The 21,995-nt window shown below is 42.2% G+C and overlaps 10 pseudogenes; all 10 read right to left on the bottom strand.

Moving 5' to 3' along the window:
* Window positions 1–356: 356 nt before the first annotated feature.
* Window positions 357–616, bottom strand: LOC130289935 (U2 spliceosomal RNA; annotated as a pseudogene).
* A 1,440-nt stretch (window positions 617–2,056) lies between these two features.
* Window positions 2,057–2,328, bottom strand: LOC130289865 (U2 spliceosomal RNA; annotated as a pseudogene).
* A 1,468-nt stretch (window positions 2,329–3,796) lies between these two features.
* On the bottom strand, window positions 3,797–4,064 carry LOC130288216 (U2 spliceosomal RNA; annotated as a pseudogene).
* A 1,456-nt stretch (window positions 4,065–5,520) lies between these two features.
* On the bottom strand, window positions 5,521–5,784 carry LOC130289823 (U2 spliceosomal RNA; annotated as a pseudogene).
* Window positions 5,785–12,012: 6,228 nt separating this feature from the next.
* Window positions 12,013–12,277, bottom strand: LOC130289788 (U2 spliceosomal RNA; annotated as a pseudogene).
* A 1,466-nt stretch (window positions 12,278–13,743) lies between these two features.
* LOC130288617 (U2 spliceosomal RNA) lies at window positions 13,744–14,005 on the bottom strand (annotated as a pseudogene).
* A 1,466-nt stretch (window positions 14,006–15,471) lies between these two features.
* Window positions 15,472–15,739, bottom strand: LOC130289810 (U2 spliceosomal RNA; annotated as a pseudogene).
* Window positions 15,740–17,192: 1,453 nt separating this feature from the next.
* Window positions 17,193–17,462, bottom strand: LOC130289879 (U2 spliceosomal RNA; annotated as a pseudogene).
* A 1,459-nt stretch (window positions 17,463–18,921) lies between these two features.
* On the bottom strand, window positions 18,922–19,192 carry LOC130289880 (U2 spliceosomal RNA; annotated as a pseudogene).
* A 1,470-nt stretch (window positions 19,193–20,662) lies between these two features.
* On the bottom strand, window positions 20,663–20,933 carry LOC130289945 (U2 spliceosomal RNA; annotated as a pseudogene).
* Window positions 20,934–21,995: the final 1,062 nt, after the last annotated feature.

The following is a 21,995-nucleotide window of genomic DNA, read 5'->3' as shown; positions in this document are numbered from 1 at the left end:
TAAATTTTGTTTTTATCATTCACTGACCACAGAAACCAATGCATGGTCAAGCAACAGCAATGGCACACCCTTGTGTATAGGCATGAGACCCTCACGTCATTTAACAGGATTCAGCACCACCCACAAGACAGCTACCTGTCATGTCATGTCAAAGCTGCACAGGTGTGCTAGATTATTATTATTTCGTTTTGTTTTTTTTACACCAATCAGTGTGCAAACATGGTCATTAAAATGCTAAATGAATAGACGTTCATAAACCAGTCAGTGCAACTCATCATTTTGGTCTCCAATTCTCAAATTCAAATTTTCGCCCACAGAGGATTAAATGAGAATCTTTCTTGTTTAACACTGGAATGGGGTGGTGCACTGTTCACTACCTGAAGATACTGCCACATCGGGTCAATGCATAGGGCGACAGAAGCAAGCTTCCAAATCAGCTCCCTTTCTCAAAAATCCATTTAATTTATGGTCCCCAGATAGGGAACGTATCAGTATGTGCTCACAAGTCACCCAAGTGCAAGTATTCACACAAAAAAAAAAACGTGCCTGAGGATGCGATCTGTCGCAAGACCCTTTTTTTTTACACTAGATCTAAGCCAAAAGACCAAGAGGGGATAACCGGGAAAGGGGTGGGCCCAACCATGTCCCCTTCATGAACACTCATATTACTCATAGGAATGGAAGGAAGGCTGGCAGCCAACCAGCCTCCCATACACTCTCTGGGTGGGTGGCATTCAGCCACCCATACATACATACAGCACAGGCTAAACCCACATCATTACTTAGAAAAAGGACTGGAGACCATTGCACTCTGATGGAGCATTTAGCAATGCAATCCATAGCCTGGCTTTTGCCAGAACCCCCATCACTCCTCCTCTTGCATATAAGACAATATTTCAGATCTGCATATGAAAACAACACGCCTACCTTTGTTGCACATAGCTGCCTGCCTGGCTCTATTTACCCCACTGGCTGTAGCTGCGTCCCTTCCGACATGGAATAACACCAACTGTAACGATAAACTGAAAATTAACAGTATAAACCTGCATCATTTTGGACTCTGGTATTTGCGGAATCCGGGTAACCTGACAATCGATGGTGGTGCCGCTGGTGATTTTGGCCTTCTTGGAATCTGTTGGGCCTATGTTTTAGCTCACACATCACTTGGGTATTCATGGTAACTACCACAACATGGTCATCTGCAGTTTACATCTAGCCCTAGAAGTGGCATTGAATGGCATTTTAAAAGTGCTAAGGGTCCTGGTGCAATAATCCTCCCATGAGGATCAGCCTCAACGGCTTTGTAGATTGCACTCATGTCTGCAACTCCATATACATTTTTTTTTCTTCATGCTTCTTTCTTCATCCTTTTTTCTTTCTGTCATTCAGACTTTCATTCATTCGATCTCACTCACTCACTTGCTTTAACTCATTTGTTCTCACTCACTCACTCACTTATTCACTCTCACTCACTCTCACTCTCTCACTCACTCGCTCACTAAGTCAGTCTCTCTCTCTCTCTCTCTTTTTCTTTTTATATATATTTTTTTCCGTCTTCTTCTTCAGACCCTGTCATAGCACTAATGCCTTTCCAATACCACCAGCAGATGGAGACACTCCATTGCAACATTGGTTGTGAGCAGCATTTTCTAAAAACAAATGCCTCATGGCAGATTTCCCATCCATCAATGGATGGTAAATTTTGTTTTTATCATTCACTGACCACAGAAACCAATGCATGGTCAAGCAACAGCAATGGCACACCCTTGTGTATAGGCATGAGACCCTCACGTCATTTAACAGGATTCAGCACCACCCACAAGACAGCTACCTGTCATGTCATGTCAAACCTGCACAGGTGTGCTAGATTATTATTATTTAGTTTTATTTTATTTTTTTACACCAATCAGTGTGCAAACATGGTCATTAAAACGCTAAATGAATAGACGTTCATAAACCAGTCAGTGCAACTCATCATTTTGGTCTCCAATTCTCAAACTCAAATTCTCACCCACGGAGGATTAAATGAGAATCTTTCTTGTTTAACACTGGAATGGGGTGGTGCACTGTTCACTACCCGAAGATACTGCCACATAGGGTCAATGCATAGGGCGACGGAAGCAAGCTTCCAAATCAGCTCCCTTTCTCAAAAATCCATTTAATTTATGGTCCCCAGATAGGGAACATATGTATCAGTATGTGCTCACAAGTCACCCAAGTGCAAGTATTCACACAAAAAAAAAAAAAAAACGTGCCTCAGGATGCGATCTGTCGCAAGATCCTTTCTTTTTTTTACACTTGATCTAAGCCAAAAGGCCTAGAGGGGATAACCGGGAACGGGGTGGACCCAACCATGTCCCCTTCATGAGCACTCACATTACTCATAGGAATGGAAGGAAGGCTTGCAGCCAACCAGCCTCCCATACACTCTCTGGGTGGGTGGCAGTCAGCCACCCATACATACATACATACAGCACAGACTAAACCCACATCATCACTTAAAAAAAGGACAGGCTTCCATTGCACTCTGATGGAGCATTTAGCAATGCAATCCATAGCCTGGCTTTTGCCTGAACCCCCATCACTCCTCCTCTTGCATATAAGGCAATATTTCAGATCTGCATATGAAAACAACACGCCTACCTTTGTTGCACATAGCTGCCTGCCTGTCTCTAGTTACCCCACTGGCTCTAGCTGCGTCCCTTCCGACATGGAATAACACCAACTGTAACGATAAACTGAAAATTAACAGTATAAACCTGCATCATTTTGGACTCTGGTATTTGCTGAATCCGGGTAACCTGACAACCGATGGTGGTGCTGCTGGTGATTCTGGCCTTCTTGGAATCTGTTGGGCCTATGTGTTAGCTCACACATCACTTGGGTATTCATGGTAACTACCACAACATGATCATCTGCAGTTTACATCTAGCCCTAGAAGTGGCATTGAATGGCATTTTAAAAGTGCTAAGGGTCCTGGTGCAATAATCCTCCCATGAGGATCAGCCTCAACGGCTTTGTAGATTGCACTCATGTCTGCAACTCCATATACATTTTTTTTTCTTCATGCTTCTTTCTTCATCCTTTTTTCTTTCTGTCATTCAGACTTTCATTCATTCGATCTCACTCACTCACTTGCTTTAACTCATTTGTTCTCACTCACTCACTCACTCAATCACTCAGTCACTTATTCACTCTCACTCACTCTCACTCTCTCACTCACTCGCTCACTAAGTCAGTCTCTCTCTCTCTCTTTTTCTTTTTATATATATTTTTTTCCGTCTTCTTCTTCTTCTTCTTCTTCAGACCCTGTCATAGCACTAATGCCTTTCCAATACCACCAGCAGATGGAGACACTCCATTGCAACATTGGTTGTGAGCAGCAGTTTCTAAAAACAAATGCCTCATGGCGGATTTCCCATCCATCAATGGATGGTAAATTTTGTTTTTATCATTCACTGACCACAGAAACTAATGCATGGTCAAGCAACAGCAATGACACACCCTTGTGTATAGGCATGAGACCCTCACGTCATTTAACAGGATTCAGCACCACCCACAAGACAGCTACCTGTCATGTCATGTCAAACCTGCACAGGTGTGCTAGATTATTATTATTTAGTTTTATTTTATTTTTTTACACCAATCAGTGTGCAAACATGGTAATTAAAACGCTAAATGAATAGACGTTCATAAACCAGTCAGTGCAACTCATCATTTTGGTCTCCAATTCTCAAACTCAAATTCTCACCCACGGAGGATTAAATGAGAATCTTTCTTGTTTAACACTGGAATGGGGTGGTGCACTGTTCACTACCCGAAGATACTGCCACATCGGGTCAATGCATAGGGCGACAGAAGCAAGCTTCCAAATCAGCTCCCTTTCTCAAAAATCCATTTAATTTATGGTCCCCAGATAGGGAACATATGTATCAGTATGTGCTCACAAGTCACCCAAGTGCAAGTATTCACACAAAAAAAAAAAACGTGCCTCAGGATGCGATCTGTCGCAAGATCCTTTCTTTTTTTTACACTTGATCTAAGCCAAAAGGCCTAGAGGGGATAACCGGGAAAGGGGTGGACCCAACCATGTCCCCTTCATGAGCACTCACATTACTCATAGGAATGGAAGGAAGGCTTGCAGCCAACCAGCCTCCCATACACTCTCTGGGTGGGTGGGTGGCAGTCAGCCACCCATACATACATACATACAGCACAGACTAAACCCACATCATCACTTAAAAAAAGGACAGGCTTCCATTGCACTCTGATGGAGCATTTAGCAATGCAATCCATAGCCTGGCTTTTGCCTGAACCCCCATCACTCCTCCTCTTGCATATAAGACAATATTTCAGATCTGCATATGAAAACAACACGCCTACCTTTGTTGCACATAGCTGCCTGCCTGTCTCTAGTTACCCCACTGGCTGTAGCTGCGTCCCTTCCGACATGGAATAACACCAACTGTAACGATAAACTGAAAATTAACAGTATAAACCTGCATCATTTTGGACTCTGGTATTTGCTGAATCCGGGTAACCTGACAACCGATGGTGGTGCCGCTGGTGATTCTGGCCTTCTTGGAATCTGTTGGGCCTATGTGTTAGCTCACACATCACTTGGGTATTCATGGTAACTACCACAACATGATCATCTGCAGTTTACATCTAGCCCTAGAAGTGGCATTGAATGGCATTTTAAAAGTGCTAAGGGTCCTGGTGCAATAATCCTCCCATGAGGATCAGCCTCAACGGCTTTGTAGATTGCACTCATGTCTGCAACTCCATATACATTTTTTTTTCTTCATGCTTCTTTCTTCATCCTTTTTTCTTTCTGTCATTCAGACTTTCATTCATTCGATCTCTCTCACTCACTTGCTTTAACTCATTTGTTCTCACTCACTCACTCAATCACTCACTCACTTATTCACTCTCACTCACTCTCACTCTCTCACTCACTCGCTCACTAAGTCAGTCTCTCTCTCTCTCTTTTTCTTTTTATATATTTTTTTTTCCGTCTTCTTCTTCAGACCCTGTCATAGCACTAATGCCTTTCCAATACCACCAGCAGATGGAGACACTCCATTGCAACATTGGTTGTGAGCAGCAGTTTCTAAAAACAAATGCCTCATGGCGGATTTCCCATCCATCAATGGATGGTAAATTTTGTTTTTATCACTCACTGACCACAGAAACCAATGCATGGTCAAGCAACAGCAATGACACACCATTGTGTATAGGCATGAGACCCTCACGTCATTTAACAGGATTCAGCACCACCCACAAGACAGCTACCTGTCATGTCATGTCAAACCTGCACAGGTGTGCTAGATTATTATTATTTAGTTTTATTTTATTTTTTTACACCAATCAGTGTGCAAACATGGTCATTAAAACGCTAAATGAATAGACGTTCATAAACAGGTCAGTGCAACTCATCATTTTGGTCTCCAATTCTCAAACTCAAATTCTCACCCACGGAGGATTAAATGAGAATCTTTTTTGTTTAACACTGGAATGGGGTGGTGCACTGTTCACTACCCGAAGATACTGCCACATAGGGTCAATGCATAGGGCGACTGAAGCAAGCTTCCAAATCAGCTCCCTTTCTCAAAAATCCATTTAATTTATGGTCCCCAGATAGGGAACGTATGTATCAGTATGTGCTCACAAGTCACCCAAGTGCAGTATTCACACAAAAAAAAACGTGCTTCAGAATGCGATCTGTCGCAAGATCCTTTCTTTTTTTTACACTTGATCTAAGCCAAAAGGCCTAGAGGCGATAACCGGGAAAGGGGTGGACCCAACCATGTCCCCTTCATGAGCACTCACATTACTCATAAGAATGGAAGGAAGGCTGGCAGCCAACCAGCCTCCCATACACTCTCTGGGTGGGTGGCAGTCAGCCACCCATACATACATACATACAGCACAGGCTAAACCCACATCATCACTTAAAAAAAGGACAGGCGACCATTGCACTCTGATGGAGCATTTAGCAATGCAATCCATAGCCTGGCTTTTGCCTGAACCCCCATCACTCCGCCTCTTGCATATTTGACAATATTTCAGATCTGCATATAAAAACAACACGCCTACATTTGTTGCACATAGCTGCCTGCCTGTCTCTAGTTACCCCACTGGCTGTAGCTGCGTCCCTTCCGACATGGAATAACACCAACTGTAACGATAAACTGAAAATTAACAGTATAAACCTGCATCATTTTGGATTCTGGTATTTGCTTAATCCGGGTAACCTGACAACCGATGGTGGTGCCGCTGGTGATTCTGGCCTTCTTGGAATCTGTTGGGCCTATGTGTTAGCTCACACATCACTTGGGTATCCATGGTAACTACCACAACATGGTCATCTGCAGTTTACATCTAGCCCTAGAAGTGGCATTGAATGGCATTTTAAAAGTGCTAAGGGTCCTGGTGCAATAATCCTCCCATGAGGATCAGCCTCAACGGCTTTGTAGATTGCACTCATGTCTGCAAGTCCATATACATTTTTTTTTTCTTCATGCTTCTTTCTTCATCCTTTTTTCTTTCTGTCATTCAGACTTTCATTCATTCGATCTCTCTCACTCACTTGCTTTAACTCATTTGTTCTCACTCACTCACTCACTCACTCAATCACTCACTCACTTATTCACTCTCACTCACTCTCACTCTCTCACTCACTCGCTCACTAAGTCAGTCTCTCTCTCTCTCTTTCTCTCTTTTTCTTTTTATATATATTTTTTTCCGTCTTCTTCTTCTTCTTCAGACCCTGTCATAGCACTAATGCCTTTCCAATACCACCAGCAGATGGAGACACTCCATTGCAACATTGGTTGTGAGCAGCAGTTTCTAAAAACAAATGCCTCATGGCGGATTTCCCATCCATCAATGGATGGTAAATTTAGTTTTTATCATTCACTGACCACAGAAACCAATGCATGGTCAAGCAACAGCAATGACACACCCTTGTGTATAGGCATGAGACCCTCACGTCATTTAACAGGATTCAGCACCACCCACAAGACAGCTACCTGTCATGTCATGTCAAACCTGCACAGGTGTGCTAGATTATTATTATTTAGTTTTATTTTATTTTTTTACACCAATCAGTGTGCAAACATGGTCATTAAAACGCTAAATGAATAGACGTTCATAAACCAGTCAGTGCAACTCATCATTTTGGTCTCCAATTCTCAAACTCAAATTCTCACCCACGGAGGATTAAATGAGAATCTTTTTTGTTTAACACTGGAATGGGGTGGTGCACTGTTCACTACCCGAAGATACTGCCACATAGGAAACTTGAAAGAAGAGATTGCAGACGGCACTCACGGAAGCAGCAAAAAGTTTTATTCGGGATCGCTGGTCCACGCAACAACAACGACAGGTAAGTCGACCGGTTTCGCGCTACACAGAGCGCTTACACGTGACCTCTGACATCACTTAACCCTACCCCCTAAATACATGCACCAAGTAATACAAAAATAAAAAACTAGACATTACAGGGTTAAAAGCACAAAAATGATGTGTGGTATAGAGAGACTAGCATTAGTATTTACTAATTAGCTTTAACACCGCCTAAGACTGTATAACACTATCGGAGGTATAGTATTAAAAACGCTAGGTGTGAACATAGATCCTATGCTAACAACATACACCTGCACTATGGAAATACATTTAAATCCTCCCGTAGGTTTAATCCTAGTGGTCCTAAGGCGTCTGTAAGTATAATCATTTCTGATTCTTTTTGTAACAATAATTTGTGTCTATCTCCACCGTATTTTAAGGGTGCAACTATTTTTAATCCAAGGAATTTTAAATCTTCAATTTTATTATTGTGTTTATACTTCATATGTTCTATTATTTTTGGGCAGCCTTTTCCAGTAGTGAGTGAGCGAAAATGTTCCCTAATTCTTTTATACAAGGGTCTTATGGTCTTCCCAATATAGTAAAAACCACATGTGCAAACTAATGCATAAACAATATAGGTAGATTTACATGTCACGAAATCATGGATATCAATATTCTGTGATCCTAAATGTATACTTTTCGTTTGTATCATGTGCGAACATAATTTACACTGTCCACATTTAAAACATCCCTGTGGTTTTGATTTTTCTATCCAATTTTTGGACATATCATCTTGTAATCTACCTCGTACAATATAATCTCTAATATTCTTAGTTCTGCGAAAAGAAATTAATGGTTTGTTCAGCTGTGTTTTGCTTAAGGTATCATCCTGCTGGAGAATATGCCAATTTTTATGTATCGCTGACCTGATTTTATTTTCCATAGGGCTGTATGTGAAGGAAAACGTAAAATTTTTTGTTTGTTTTTCTTTAGCATAGTCTTTATCATGTATTTTATGTTTTTTATGCAATAATTGACTACGAGGTATTTTCCTGACCTTAAAAAGTGCCTCACTCAGGATAGATATAGGGTAACCCCTCTCTTTTAGTCTGTCCCATAATTGTTTCGCCTGTATTTCAAATGTTTCAGTAGTAGTATTTATCCGTTTCAATCGGACAAATTGTCCGAAAGGAAGGGATTTTTTAACATGATGAGAATGAAAGCTGTCATATCTAAGTAAGGAATTAGTAGCTGTAATTTTTCTAAATCCCTCAATCTCCAAATAATCATTTTTAGCAACAAGTTTAGTGTCGAGAAATTCTATACTATTAGTGCCCACCACACTAGTAAAATGCATATTGTAGTTATTATCGTTCATGTAGGCGACGAACTGGTGGAACTGGGCCGTACTGCCCGACCAAATAACCAGCACGTCGTCGACATATCTAACGTAAAGGGCCAGATATTCAATGAAAGGATTGTTAGTGGAGAAGACCTTATCTTCCTCTAGGACCCCCAAAAAAGTATTTGCGAAAGTAGGTGCCACGGGGGTCCCCATCGCAGTCCCAGATCGCTGGTTAAACCAGCGATTATTAAACTGGAAAGCATTATGGGATAATACAAACTGTAACATCTCACAAATGTAATTAATATAAACAGGGCTATGATTTTCCGTTTGGTCTAGTCGACGTCGGACAGCCTCCACACCCGCACCCTGAGGAATGCGAGTGTAGAGACTCTCCACGTCGATGCTAGCCAAAATGAAATGCTCCTGCCACCCAAAATTTTCCAAAATTTGCAGTAAGTGTTGGGTATCTTTTAAGTAAGCTGGTATAGTAGATAGTAATGGGCGTAAGACCCAATCTAGATATTGGGACAGAGGCTCAGTAACTGAGCCTCTGCCCGCAACAATAGGCCGACCTGGCGGTACTTGTGCATTTTTATGAATTTTGGGTGTCCAGTACCAGTATGGTTTCTTAGGGTGAGTAATAAAAAGTTTGTTGGCAAATCTCTCCGAAAAAATATTATTTTCCACTCCCCTCCTAAGTAATGATCTAGCACTCTCCTGGTAGTGTGTGGTGGGGTCTTTAGGTAATGCTGTATAAGTATTTAAATCACTCAACTGACGATTTGCCTCTTGTAAGTAATAATCTTTGGTTAAAAGCACAACATTGCCTCCTTTATCCGCAGGCTTCACTACAATTTCTGTATTTTCAGATAACCATTTTAGAGCACTCCTTTCTCCCCCCGTAAGATTCGGGGTAGATTTAGGGTAAATAAGTGCTTTAACGTCTTGAATGACGTTTTCCATAAAATTCTGGATATTGGAGCCTGCGGGCAAGGGCGGGTTAAATGTGGATGGAACACCTCCTGTAAAAGGTCTGTAAGTTGTAACTTTATCTGGATCATGAATAGTTTCATCATCTGCAATTTCCATTAGTAACGATACAACATCTCTATCTTGTTCTGACCAGGATGGGTTAACCATAAAGCCCAACGGGCTAATAGAAGTTGGAAGTTCCCCTTCTAACTGATTAGACTCTTTACCAGGGGTATGACCACTAAGGAAAAACCTATGTAGGTTAATTTTCCTAATGGATTTATACAAATCTATAGTAAAATCCGTAAAATTGAATTCGTGATTAATACAATAGTTTAGCCCCTTCTTTAACAAAGATAGACAATCCTCAGAGAGAACATGCTGTGTCAAATTAATAATATTGGACTGACCTGTAGGATCTGGAGAGGCAAGATCACCTATTGTTGCCAGGTGACTTGCTTTCTCTTCATCCCACCTCTTTTTGAAAATCTTTTTGCACCTGCCCCGCCGTATCCTCCTCTTGCGGGTAGGTGCAATTGTTGGTCCCCCAAAGCCACAAGGTTAGAGGGGTCTTTAGGTAGGGTGGTGTCGCCAGTCCCACTAGAGTCGGACCCTGAATCTGTAGTCCAGTAATCCTGAGGTGGTCTCCGCAGTCGTCTTTTTCTTCTCATCTTATTAAGATTCCAATCAAAGACATGGCCTCCATCATAGTCTTGTTTGTCTCTCAGATATTTATTCTTTTTACGTTCCTTAATATCAGCCTGGATCGGTAATATCTTTTTTTCCACCTTCTTTTCGAATGCTTCATATTGCTCTTTGTTCACACGGGTTTTCAGCTCTAATTTAGCTTTAAGCAGTTGTGCGGTAATTTTGGCATATTCTTTTTCTGTCCGTTTCAACATTAATTTAGTAAGTTTTAAACTGTGTTCTTGATGTAATAATGCCCATTCATCCGTAAATTCATTATCGTCTTGAAATTGAGACAGCTCTTTAAAAACACGTAATCCACATGGAACTCGGCCACTCTCACAATAGGACTGTAACGAATTGACTGTCCAGAACAATTTCACTTCTTTTTCAGAAAGGGTTGTGACTTTATATTCCAAGGATTTGGTACCTAGTACCTGCAGTTCATCCTGCATTTCAGATCTGCATATGAAAACAACACGCCTACCTTTGTTCCACATAGCTGCCTGCCTGTCTCTAGTTACCCCACTGGCTGTAGCTGCGTCCCTTCCGACATGGAATAACACCAACTGTAACGATAAACTGAAAATTAACAGTATAAACCTGCATCATTTTGGACTCTGGTATTTGCTGAATCCGGGTAACCTGACAACCGATGGTGTTGCCGCTGGTGATTCTGGCCTTCTTGGAATCTGTTGGGCCTATGTGTTAGCTCACACATCACTTGGGTATCCATGGTAACTACCACAACATGGTCATCTGCAGTTTACATCTAGCCCTAGAAGTGGCATTGAATGGCATTTTAAAAGTGCTAAGGGTCCTGGTGCAATAATCCTCCCATGAGGATCAGCCTCAACGGCTTTGTAGATTGCACTCATGTCTGCAACTCCATATACATTTTTTTTTCTTCATGCTTCTTTCTTCATCCTTTTTTCTTTCTGTCATTCAGACTTTCATTCATTCGATCTCACTCACTCACTTGCTTTAACTCATTTGTTCTCACTCACTCACTCACTCAATCACTCACTCACTTATTCACTCTCACTCACTCTCACTCTCTCACTCACTCGCTCACTAAGTCAGTCTCTCTCTCTCTCTCTCTCTCTCTCTCTCTCTTTTTCTTTTTATATATATTTTTTTCCGTCTTCTTCTTCTTCTTCAGACCCTGTCATAGCACTAATGCCTTTCCAATACCACCAGCAGATGGAGACACTCCATTGCAACATTGGTTGTAAGCAACAGTTTCTAAAAACAAATTTCTCATGGCGGATTTCCCATCCATCAATGGATGGTAAATTTAGTTTTTATCATTCACTGACCACAGAAACCAATGCATGGTCAAGCAACAGCAATGACACACCCTTGTGTATAGGCATGAGACCCTCACGTCATTTAACAGGATTCAGCACCACCCACAATACAGCTACCTGTCATGTCATGTCAAACCTGCACAGGTGTGCTAGATTATTATTATTTAGTTTTATTTTATTTTTTTACACCAATCAGTGTGCAAACATGGTCATTAAAATGCTAAATGAATAGACGTTCATAAACCAGTCAGTGCAACTCATCATTTTGGTCTCCAATTCTCAAACTCAAATTCTCACCCACGGAGGATTAAATGAGAATCTTTCTTGTTTAACACTGGAATGGGGTGGTGCACTGTTCACTACCCGAAGATACTGCCACATCGGGTCAATACATAGGGCGACGGAAGCAAGCTTCCAAATCAGCTCCCTTTCTCAAAAATCCATTTAATTTATGGACCCCAGAAAGGGAACGTATGTATCAGTATGTGCTCACAAGTCACCCAAGTGCAAGTATTCATACAAAAAAAACGTGCCTCAGGATGCGATCTGTCGCAAGATCCTTTCTTTTTTTTTACACTTGATCTAAGCCAAAAGGCCTAGAGGGGATAACCGGGAAAGGGGTGGACCCAACCATGTCCCCTTCATGAGTACTCACATTACTCATAGGAATGGAAGCAAGGCTGGCAGCCAACCAGCCTCCCATACACTCTCTGGGTGGGTGGCAGTCAGCCACCCATACATACATATAGCACAGGCTAAACCCACATCATCACTTAAAAAAAGGACAGGCGACCATTGCACTCTGATGGAGCATTTAGCACTGCAATCCATAGCCTGGCTTTTGCCTGAACCCCCATCACTCCTCCTCTTGCATATAAGACAATATTTCAGATCTGCATATGAAAACAACACGCCTACCTTTGTTGCACATAGCTGCCTGCCTGTCTCTAGTTACCCCACTGGCTGTAGCTGCGTCCCTTCCGACATGGAATAACACCAACTGTAACGATAAACTGAAAATTAACAGTATAAACCTGCATCATTTTGGACTCTGGTATTTGCTGAATCCGGGTAACCTGACAACCGATGGTGGTGCCGCTGGTGATTCTGGCCTTCTTGGAATCTGTTGGGCGTATGTGTTAGCTCACACATCACTTGGGTATCCATGGTAACTACCACAACATGGTCATCTGCAGTTTACATCTAGCCCTAGAAGTGGCATTGAATGGCATTTTAAAAGTGCTAAGGGTCCTGGTGCAATAATCCTCCCATGAGGATCAGCCTCAACGGCTTTGTAGATTGCACTCATGTCTGCAACTCCATATACATTTTTTTTTCTTCATGCTTCTTTCTTCATCCTTTTTTCTTTCTGTCATTCAGACTTTCATTCATTCGATCTCACTCACTCACTTGCTTTAACTCATTTGTTCTCACTCACTCACTCACTCAATCAGTCACTCACTTATTCACTCTCACTCACTCTCACTCTCTAACTCACTCGCTCACTAAGTCAGTCTCTCTCTCTCTCTCTTTTTCTTTTTATATATAATTTTTTCCGTCTTCTTCTTCTTCTTCTTCTTCAGACCCTGTCATAGCACTAATGCCTTTCCAATACCACCAGCAGATGGAGACACTCCATTGCAACATTGGTTGTGAGCAGCAGTTTCTAAAAACAAATGCCTCATGGCGGATTTCCCATCCATCAATGGATGGTAAATTTTGTTTTTATCATTCACTGACCACAGAAACCAATGCATGGTCAAGCAACAGCAATGACACACCCTTGTGTATAGGCATGAGACCCTCACGTCATTTAACAGGATTCAGCACCACCCACAAGACAGCTACCTGTCATGTCATGTCAAACCTGCACAGGTGTGCTAGATTATTATTATTTAGTTTTATTTTATTTTTTTACACCAATCAGTGTGCAAACATGGTCATTAAAATGCTAAATGAATAGACGTTCATAAACCAGTCAGTGCAACTCATCATTTTGGTCTCCAATTCTCAAACTCAAATTCTCACCCGCAGAGGATTAAATGAGAATCTTTCTTGTTTAACACTGGAATGGGGTGGTGCACTGTTCACTACCCGAAGATACTGCCACATCGGGTCAATGCATAGGGCGACGGAAGCAAGCTTCCAAATCAGCTCCCTTTCTCAAAAATCCATTTAATTTATGGTCCCCAGATAGGGAACATATGTATCAGTACGTGCTCACAAGTCACCCAAGTGCAAGTATTCACACAAAAACGTGCCTCAGGATGCGATCTGTCACAAGATCCTTTCTTTTTTTTTACACTTGATCTAAGCCAAAAGGCCTAGAGGGGATAACCGGGAAAGGGGTGGACCCAACCATGTCCCCTTCATGAGCACTCACATTACTCATAGGAATGGAAGGAAGGCTGGCAGCCAACCAGCCTCCCATACACTCTCTGGGTAGGTGGCAGTCAGCCACCCATACATACATACATACAGCACAGGCTAAACCCACATCATCACTTAAAAAAAGGACAGGCGACCATTGCACTCTGATGGAGCATTTAGCAATGCAATCCATAGCCTGGCTTATGCCTGAACCCCCATCACTCCTCCTCTTGCATATAAGACAATATTTCAGATCTGCATATGAAAACAACACGCCTACCTTTGTTCCACATAGCTGCCTGCCTGTCTCTAGTTACCCCACTGGCTGTAGCTGCGTCCCTTCCGACATGGAATAACACCAACTGTAACGATAAACTGAAAATTAACAGTATAAACCTGCATCATTTTGGACTCTGGTATTTGCTGAATCCGGGTAACCTGACAACCGATGGTGTTGCCGCTGGTGATTCTGGCCTTCTTGGAATCTGTTGGGCCTATGTGTTAGCTCACACATCACTTGGGTATCCATGGTAACTACCACAACATGGTCATCTGCAGTTTACATCTAGCCCTAGAAGTGGCATTGAATGGCATTTTAAAAGTGCTAAGGGTCCTGGTGCAATAATCCTCCCATGAGGATCAGCCTCAACGGCTTTGTAGATTGCACTCATGTCTGCAACTCCATATACATTTTTTTTTCTTCATGCTTCTTTCTTCATCCTTTTTTCTTTCTGTCATTCAGACTTTCATTCATTCGATCTCACTCACTCACTTGCTTTAACTCATTTGTTCTCACTCACTCACTCAATCACTCACTCACTTATTCACTCTCACTCACTCTCACTCTCTCACTCACTCGCTCACTAAGTCAGTCTCTCTCTCTTTTTTTTTCCTTTTTATATATATTTTTTTCCGTCTTCTTCTTCTTCTTCTTCTTCAGACCCTGTCATAGCACTAATGCCTTTCCAATACCACCAGCAGATGGAGACACTCCATTGCAACATTGGTTGTGAGCAGCAGTTTCTAAAAACAAATGCCTCATGGCGGATTTCCCATCCATCAATGGATGGTAAATTTTGTTTTTATCATTCACTGACCACAGAAACCAATGCATGGTCAAGCAACAGCAATGACGCACCCTTGTGTATAGGCATGAGACCCTCACGTCATTTAACAGGATTCAGCACCACCCACAAGACAGCTACCTGTCATGTCATGTCAAACCTGCACAGGTGTGCTAGATTATTATTATTCAGTTTTATTTTATTTTTTTTACACCAATCAGTGTGCAAACATGGTCATTAAAACGCTAAATGAATAGACGTTCATAAACCAGTCAGTGCAACTCATCATTTTGGTCTCCAATTCTCAAACTCAAATTCTCACCCACGGAGGATTAAATGAGAATCTTTCTTGTTTAACACTGGAATGGGGTGGTGCACTGTTCACTATCCGAAGATACTGCCACATAGGGTCAATGCATAGGGCGACAGAAGCAAGCTTCCAAATCAGCTCCCTTTCTCAAAAATCCATTTAATTTATGGTCCCCAGATAGGGAACGTATGTATCAGTATGTGCTCACAAGTCACCCAAGTGCAAGTATTCACACAAAAAAAAAAAACGTGCCTCAGGATGCGATCTGTCGCAAGATCCTTTCTTTTTTTTACACTTGATCTAAGCCAAAAGGCCTAGAGGGGATAACCGGGAAAGGGGTGGACCCAACCATGTCCCCTTCATGAGCACTCACATTACTCATAGGAATGGAAGGAAGGCTGGCAGCCAACCAGCCTCCCATACACTCTCTGGGTGGGTGGCAGTCAGCCACCCATACATACATACAGCACAGGCTAAACCCACATCATCACTTAAAAAAAGGACAGGCGACCATTGCACTCTGATGGAGCATTTAGCAATGCAATCCATAGCCAGGCTTTTGCCTGAACCCCCATCACTCCTCCTCTTGCATATAAGACAATATTTCAGATCTGCATATGAAAACAACACGCCTACCTTTGTTGCACATAGCTGCCTGCCTGTCTCTAGTTACCCCACTGGCTGTAGCTGCGTCCCTTCCGACATGGAATAACACCAACTGTAACGATAAACTGAAAATTAACAGTATAAACCTGCATCATTTTGGACTCTGGTATTTGCTGAATCCGAGTAACCTGACAACCGATGGTGGTGCCGCTGGTGATTCTGGCCTTCTTGGAATCTGTTGGGCCTATGTGTTAGCTCACACATCACTTGGGTATCCATGGTAACTACCACAACATGGTCATCTGCAGTTTACATCTAGCCCTAGAAGTGGCATTGAATGGCATTTTAAAAGTGCTAAGGGTCCTGGTGCAATAATCCTCCCATGAGGATCAGCCTCAACGGCTTTGTAGATTGCACTCATGTCTGCAACTCCATATACATTTTTTTTTCTTCATGCTTCTTTCTTCATCCTTTTTTCTTTCTGTCATTCAGACTTTCATTCATTCGATCTCACTCACTCACTTGCTTTAACTCATTTGTTCTCACTCACTCACTCAATCACTCACTCACTTATTCACTCTCACTCACTCTCACTCTCTCACTCACTCGCTCACTAAGTCAGTCTCTCTCTCTCTCTCTTTCTTTTTATATATATTTTTTCCGTCTTCTTCTTCTTCTTCAGACCCTGTCATAGCACTAATGCCTTTCCAATACCACCAGCAGATGGAGACACTCCATTGCAACATTGGTTGTGAGCAGCAGTTTCTAAAAACAAATGCCTCATGGCGGATTTCCCATCCATCAATGGATGGTAAATTTTGTTTTTATCATTCACTGACCACAGAAACCAATGCATGGTCAAGCAACAGCAATGACACACCCTTGTGTATAGGCATGAGACCCTCACGTCATTTAACAATATTCAGCACCACCCACAAGACAGCTACCTGTCATGTCATGTCAAACCTGCACAGGTGTGCTAGATTATTATTATTTAGTTTTATTTTATTTTTTTACACCAATCAGTGTGCAAACATGGTCATTAAAACGCTAAATGAATAGACGTTCATAAACCAGTCAGTGCAACTCATCATTTTGGTCTCCAATTCTCAAACTCAAATTCTCACCCACGGAGGATTAAATGAGAATCTTTCTTGTTTAACACTGGAATGGGGTGGTGCACTGTTCACTACCCGAAGATACTGCCACATAGGGTCAATGCATAGGGCGACGGAAGCAAGCTTCCAAATCAGCTCCCTTTCTCAAAAATCCATTTAATTTATGGTCCCCAGATAGGGAACGTATGTATCAGTATGTGCTCACAAGTCACCCAAGTGCAAGTATTCACACAAAAAAAAAAAAACGTGCCTCAGGATGCGATCTGTCGCAAGATCCTTTCTTTTTTTTTACACTTGATCTAAGCCAAAAGGCCTAGAGGGGATAACCGGGAAAGGGGTGGACCCAACCATGTCCCCTTCATGAGCACTCACATTACTCATAGGAATGGAAGGAAGGCTGGCAGCCAACCAGCCTCCCATACACTCTCTGGGTGGGTGGCAGTCAGCCACCCATACATACATACAGCACAGGCTAAACCCACATCATCACTTAAAAAAAGGACAGGCGACCATTGCACTCTGATGGAGCATTTAGCAATGCAATCCATAGCCTGGCTTTTGCCTGAACCCCCATCACTCCTCCTCTTGCATATAAGACAATATTTCAGATCTGCATATGAAAACAACACGCCTACCTTTGTTGCACATAGCTGCCTGCCTGTCTCTAGTTACCCCACTGGCTGTAGCTGCGTCCCTTCCGACATGGAATAACATCAACTGTAACGATAATCTGAAAATTAACAGTATAAACCTGCATCATTTTGGACTCTGGTATTTGTGAATCCGGGTAACCTGATAACCGATGGTGGTGCCGCTGGTGATTCTGGCCTTCTTGGAATCTGTTGGGCCTATGTGTTAGCTCACACATCACTTGGGTATCCATGGTAACTACCACAACATGGTCATCTGCAGTTTACATCTAGCCCTAGAAGTGGCATTGAATGGCATTTTAAAAGTGCTAAGGGCCCTGGTGCAATAATCCTCCCATGAGGATCAGCCTCAACGGCTTTGTAGATTGCACTCATGTCTGCAACTCCACATACATTTTTTTTTCTTCATGCTTCTTTCTTCATCCTTTTTTCTTTCTGTCATTCAGACTTTCATTCATTCGATCTCACTCACTCACTTGCTTTAACTCATTTGTTCTCACTCACTCACTCACTCAATCACTCACTCACTTATTCACTCTCACTCACTCTCACTCTCTCACTCACTCGCTCACTAAGTCAGTCTCTCTCTCTCTCTTTTTTTCTTTTTATATATATTTTTTTCCGTCTTCTTCTTCTTCTTCAGACCCTGTCATAGCACTAATGCCTTTCCAATACCACCAGCAGATGGAGACACTCCATTGCAACATTGGTTGTGAGCAGCAGTTTCTAAAAACAAATGCCTCATGGCGGATTTCCCATCCATCAATGGATGGTAAATTTTGTTTTTATCATTCACTGACCACAGAAACCAATGCATGGTCAAGCAACAGCAATGACACACCCTTGTGTATAGGCATGAGACCCTCACGTCATTTAACAGGATTCAGCACCACCCACAAGACAGCTACCTGTCATGTCATGTCAAACCTGCACAGGTGTGCTAGATTATTATTATTTAGTTTTATTTTATTTTTTTACACCAATCAGTGTGCAAACATGGTCATTAAAACGCTAAATGAATAGACGTTCATAAACCAGTCAGTGCAACTCATCATTTTGGTCTCCAATTCTCAAACTCAAATTCTCACCCACGGAGGATTAAATGAGAATCTTTCTTGTTTAACACTGGAATGGGGTGGTGCACTGTTCACTACCCGAAGATACTGCCACATAGGGTCAATGCATAGGGCGACGGAAGCAAGCTTCCAAATCAGCTCCCTTTCTCAAAAATCCATTTAATTTATGGTCCCCAGATAGGGAACGTATGTATCAGTATGTGCTCACAAGTCACCCAAGAGCAAGTATTCACACAAAAAAAAAAAAAAACGTGCCTCAGGATGCGATCTGTCGCAAGATCCTTTCTTTTTTTTACACTTGATCTAAGCCAAAAGGCCTAGAGGGGATAACCGGGAAAGGGGTGGACCCAACCATGTCCCCTTCATGAGCACTCACATTACTCATAGGAATGGAAGGAAGGCTGGCAGCCAACCAGCCTCCCATACACTCTCTGGGTGGGTGGCAGTCAGCCACCCATACATACATACAGCACAGGCTAAACCCACATCATCACTTAAAAAAAGGAAAGGCGACCATTGCACTCTGATGGAGCATTTAGCAATGCAATCCATAGCCTGGCTTTTGCCTGAACCCCCATCACTCCTCCTCTTGCATATAAGACAATATTTCAGATCTGCATATGAAAACAACACGCCTACCTTTGTTGCACATAGCTGCCTGCCTGTCTCTAGTTACCCCAGTGGCTGTAGCTGCGTCCCTTCTGACATGGAATAACACCAACTGTAACGATAAACTGAAAATTAACAGTATAAACCTGCATCATTTTGGACTCTGGTATTTGCTGAATCCGGGTAACCTGACAACCGATGGTGGTGCCGCTGGTGATTCTGGCCTTCTTGGAATCTGTTGGGCCTATGTGTTAGCTCACACATCACTTGGGTATCCATGGTAACTACCACAACATGGTCATCTGCAGTTTACATCTAGCCCTAGAAGTGGCATTGAATGGCATTTTAAAAGTGCTAAGGGTCCTGGTGCAATAATCCTCCCATGAGGATCAGCCTCAACGGCTTTGTAGATTGCACTCATGTCTGCAACTCCATATACATTTTTTTTTCTTCATGCTTCTTTCTTCATCCTTTTTTCTTTCTGTCATTCAGACTTTCATTCATTCGATCTCACTCACTCACTTGCTTTAACTCATTTGTTCTCACTCACTCACTCACTCACTTAATCACTCACTCACTTATTCACTCTCACTCACTCTCACTCTCTCACTCACTCGCTCACTAAGTCAGTCTCTCTCTCTCTCTCGTTTTCTTTTTATATATATTTTTTTCCGTCTTCTTCTTCTTCTTCTTCTTCAGACCCTGTCATAGCACTAATGCCTTTCCAATACCACCAGCAGATGGAGACACTCCATTGCAACATTGGTTGTGAGCAGCAGTTTCTAAAAACAAATGCCTCATGGCGGATTTCCCATCCATCAATGGATGGTAAATTTTGTTTTTATCATTCATTGACCACAGAAACCAATGCATGGTCAAGCAACAGCAATGACACACCCTTGTGTAAAGGCATGAGACCCTCACGTCATTTAACAGGATTCAGCACCACCCACAAGACAGCTACCTGTCATGTCATGTCAAACCTGCACAGGTGTGCTAGATTATTATTATTTAGTTTTATTTTATTTTTTTACACCAATCAGTGTGCAAACATGGTCATTAAAACGCTAAATGAATAGACGTTCATAAACCAGTCAGTGCAACTCATCATTTTGGTCTCCAATTCTCAAACTCAAATTCTCACCCACGGAGGATTAAATGAGAATCTTTCTTGTTTAACACTGGAATGGATTGGTGCACTGTTCACTACCCGAAGATACTGCCACATAGGGTCAATGCATAGGGCGACGGAAGCAAGCTTCCAAATCAGCTCCCTTTCTCAAAAATCCATTTAATTTATGGTCCCCAGATAGGGAACGTATGTATCAGTAGTTGCTCACAAGTCACCCAAGAGCAAGTATTCACACAAAAAAAAAAAAAAACGTGCCTCAGGATGCGATCTGTCGCAAGATCCTTTCTTTTTTTTACACTTGATCTAAGCCAAAAGACCAAGAGGGGATAACCGGGAAAGGGGTGGACCCAACCATGTCCCCTTCATGAGCACTCACATTACTCATAGGAATGGAAGGAAGGCTGGCAGCCAACCAGCCTCCCATACACTCTCTGGGTGGGTGGCAGTCAGCCACTCATACATACATACAGCACAGGCTAAACCCACATCATCACTTAAAAAAAGGACAGGCGACCATTGCACTCTGATGGAGCATTTAGCAATGCAATCCATAGCCTGGCTTTTGCCTGAACCCCCATCACTCCTCCTCTTGCATATAAGACAATATTTCAGATCTGCATATGAAAACAACACGCCTACCTTTGTTGCACATAGCTGCCTGCCTGTCTCTAGTTACCCCACTGGCTGTAGCTGCGTCCCTTCCGACATGGAATAACACCAACTGTAACGATAAACTGAAAATTAACAGTATAAACCTGCATCATTTTGGACTCTGGTATTTGTTGAATCCGGGTAACCTGACAACCGATGGTGGTGCCGCTGGTGATTCTGGCCTTCTTGGAATCTGTTGGGCCTATGTGTTGGCTCACACATCACTTGGGTATCCATGGTAACTACCACAACATGGTCATCTGCAATTTACATCTAGCCCTAGAAGTGGCATTGAATGGCATTTTAAAAGTGCTAAGGGTCCTGGTGCAATAATCCTCCCATGAGGATCAGCATCAACGGCTTTGTAGATTGCACTCATGTCTGCAACTCCATATACATTTTTTTTTCTTCATGCTTCTTTCTTCATCCTTTTTTCTTTCTGTCATTCAGACTTTCATTCATTCGATCTCACTCACTTGCTTTAACTCATTTGTTCTCACTTACTCACTCACTCACTCACTCACTCACTCAATCACTCACTCACTTATTCACTCTCACTCACTCTCACTCTCTCACTCACTCGCTCACTAAGTCAGTCTCTCTCTCTCTCTCTCTTTTTCTTTTTATATATATTTTTTTCCGTCTTCTTCTTCTTCTTCTTCTACTTCTTCTTCTTCTTCTTCTTCTTCAGACCCTGTCATAGCACTAATGCCTTTCCAATACCACCAGCAGATGGAGA

This window comes from Hyla sarda, chromosome 8 (genome assembly GCF_029499605.1).
Source record: "Hyla sarda isolate aHylSar1 chromosome 8, aHylSar1.hap1, whole genome shotgun sequence".
Taxonomy (NCBI): Eukaryota; Metazoa; Chordata; class Amphibia; order Anura; family Hylidae; genus Hyla; species Hyla sarda.
This window is presented reverse-complemented; position numbering and strand designations above follow the sequence as displayed.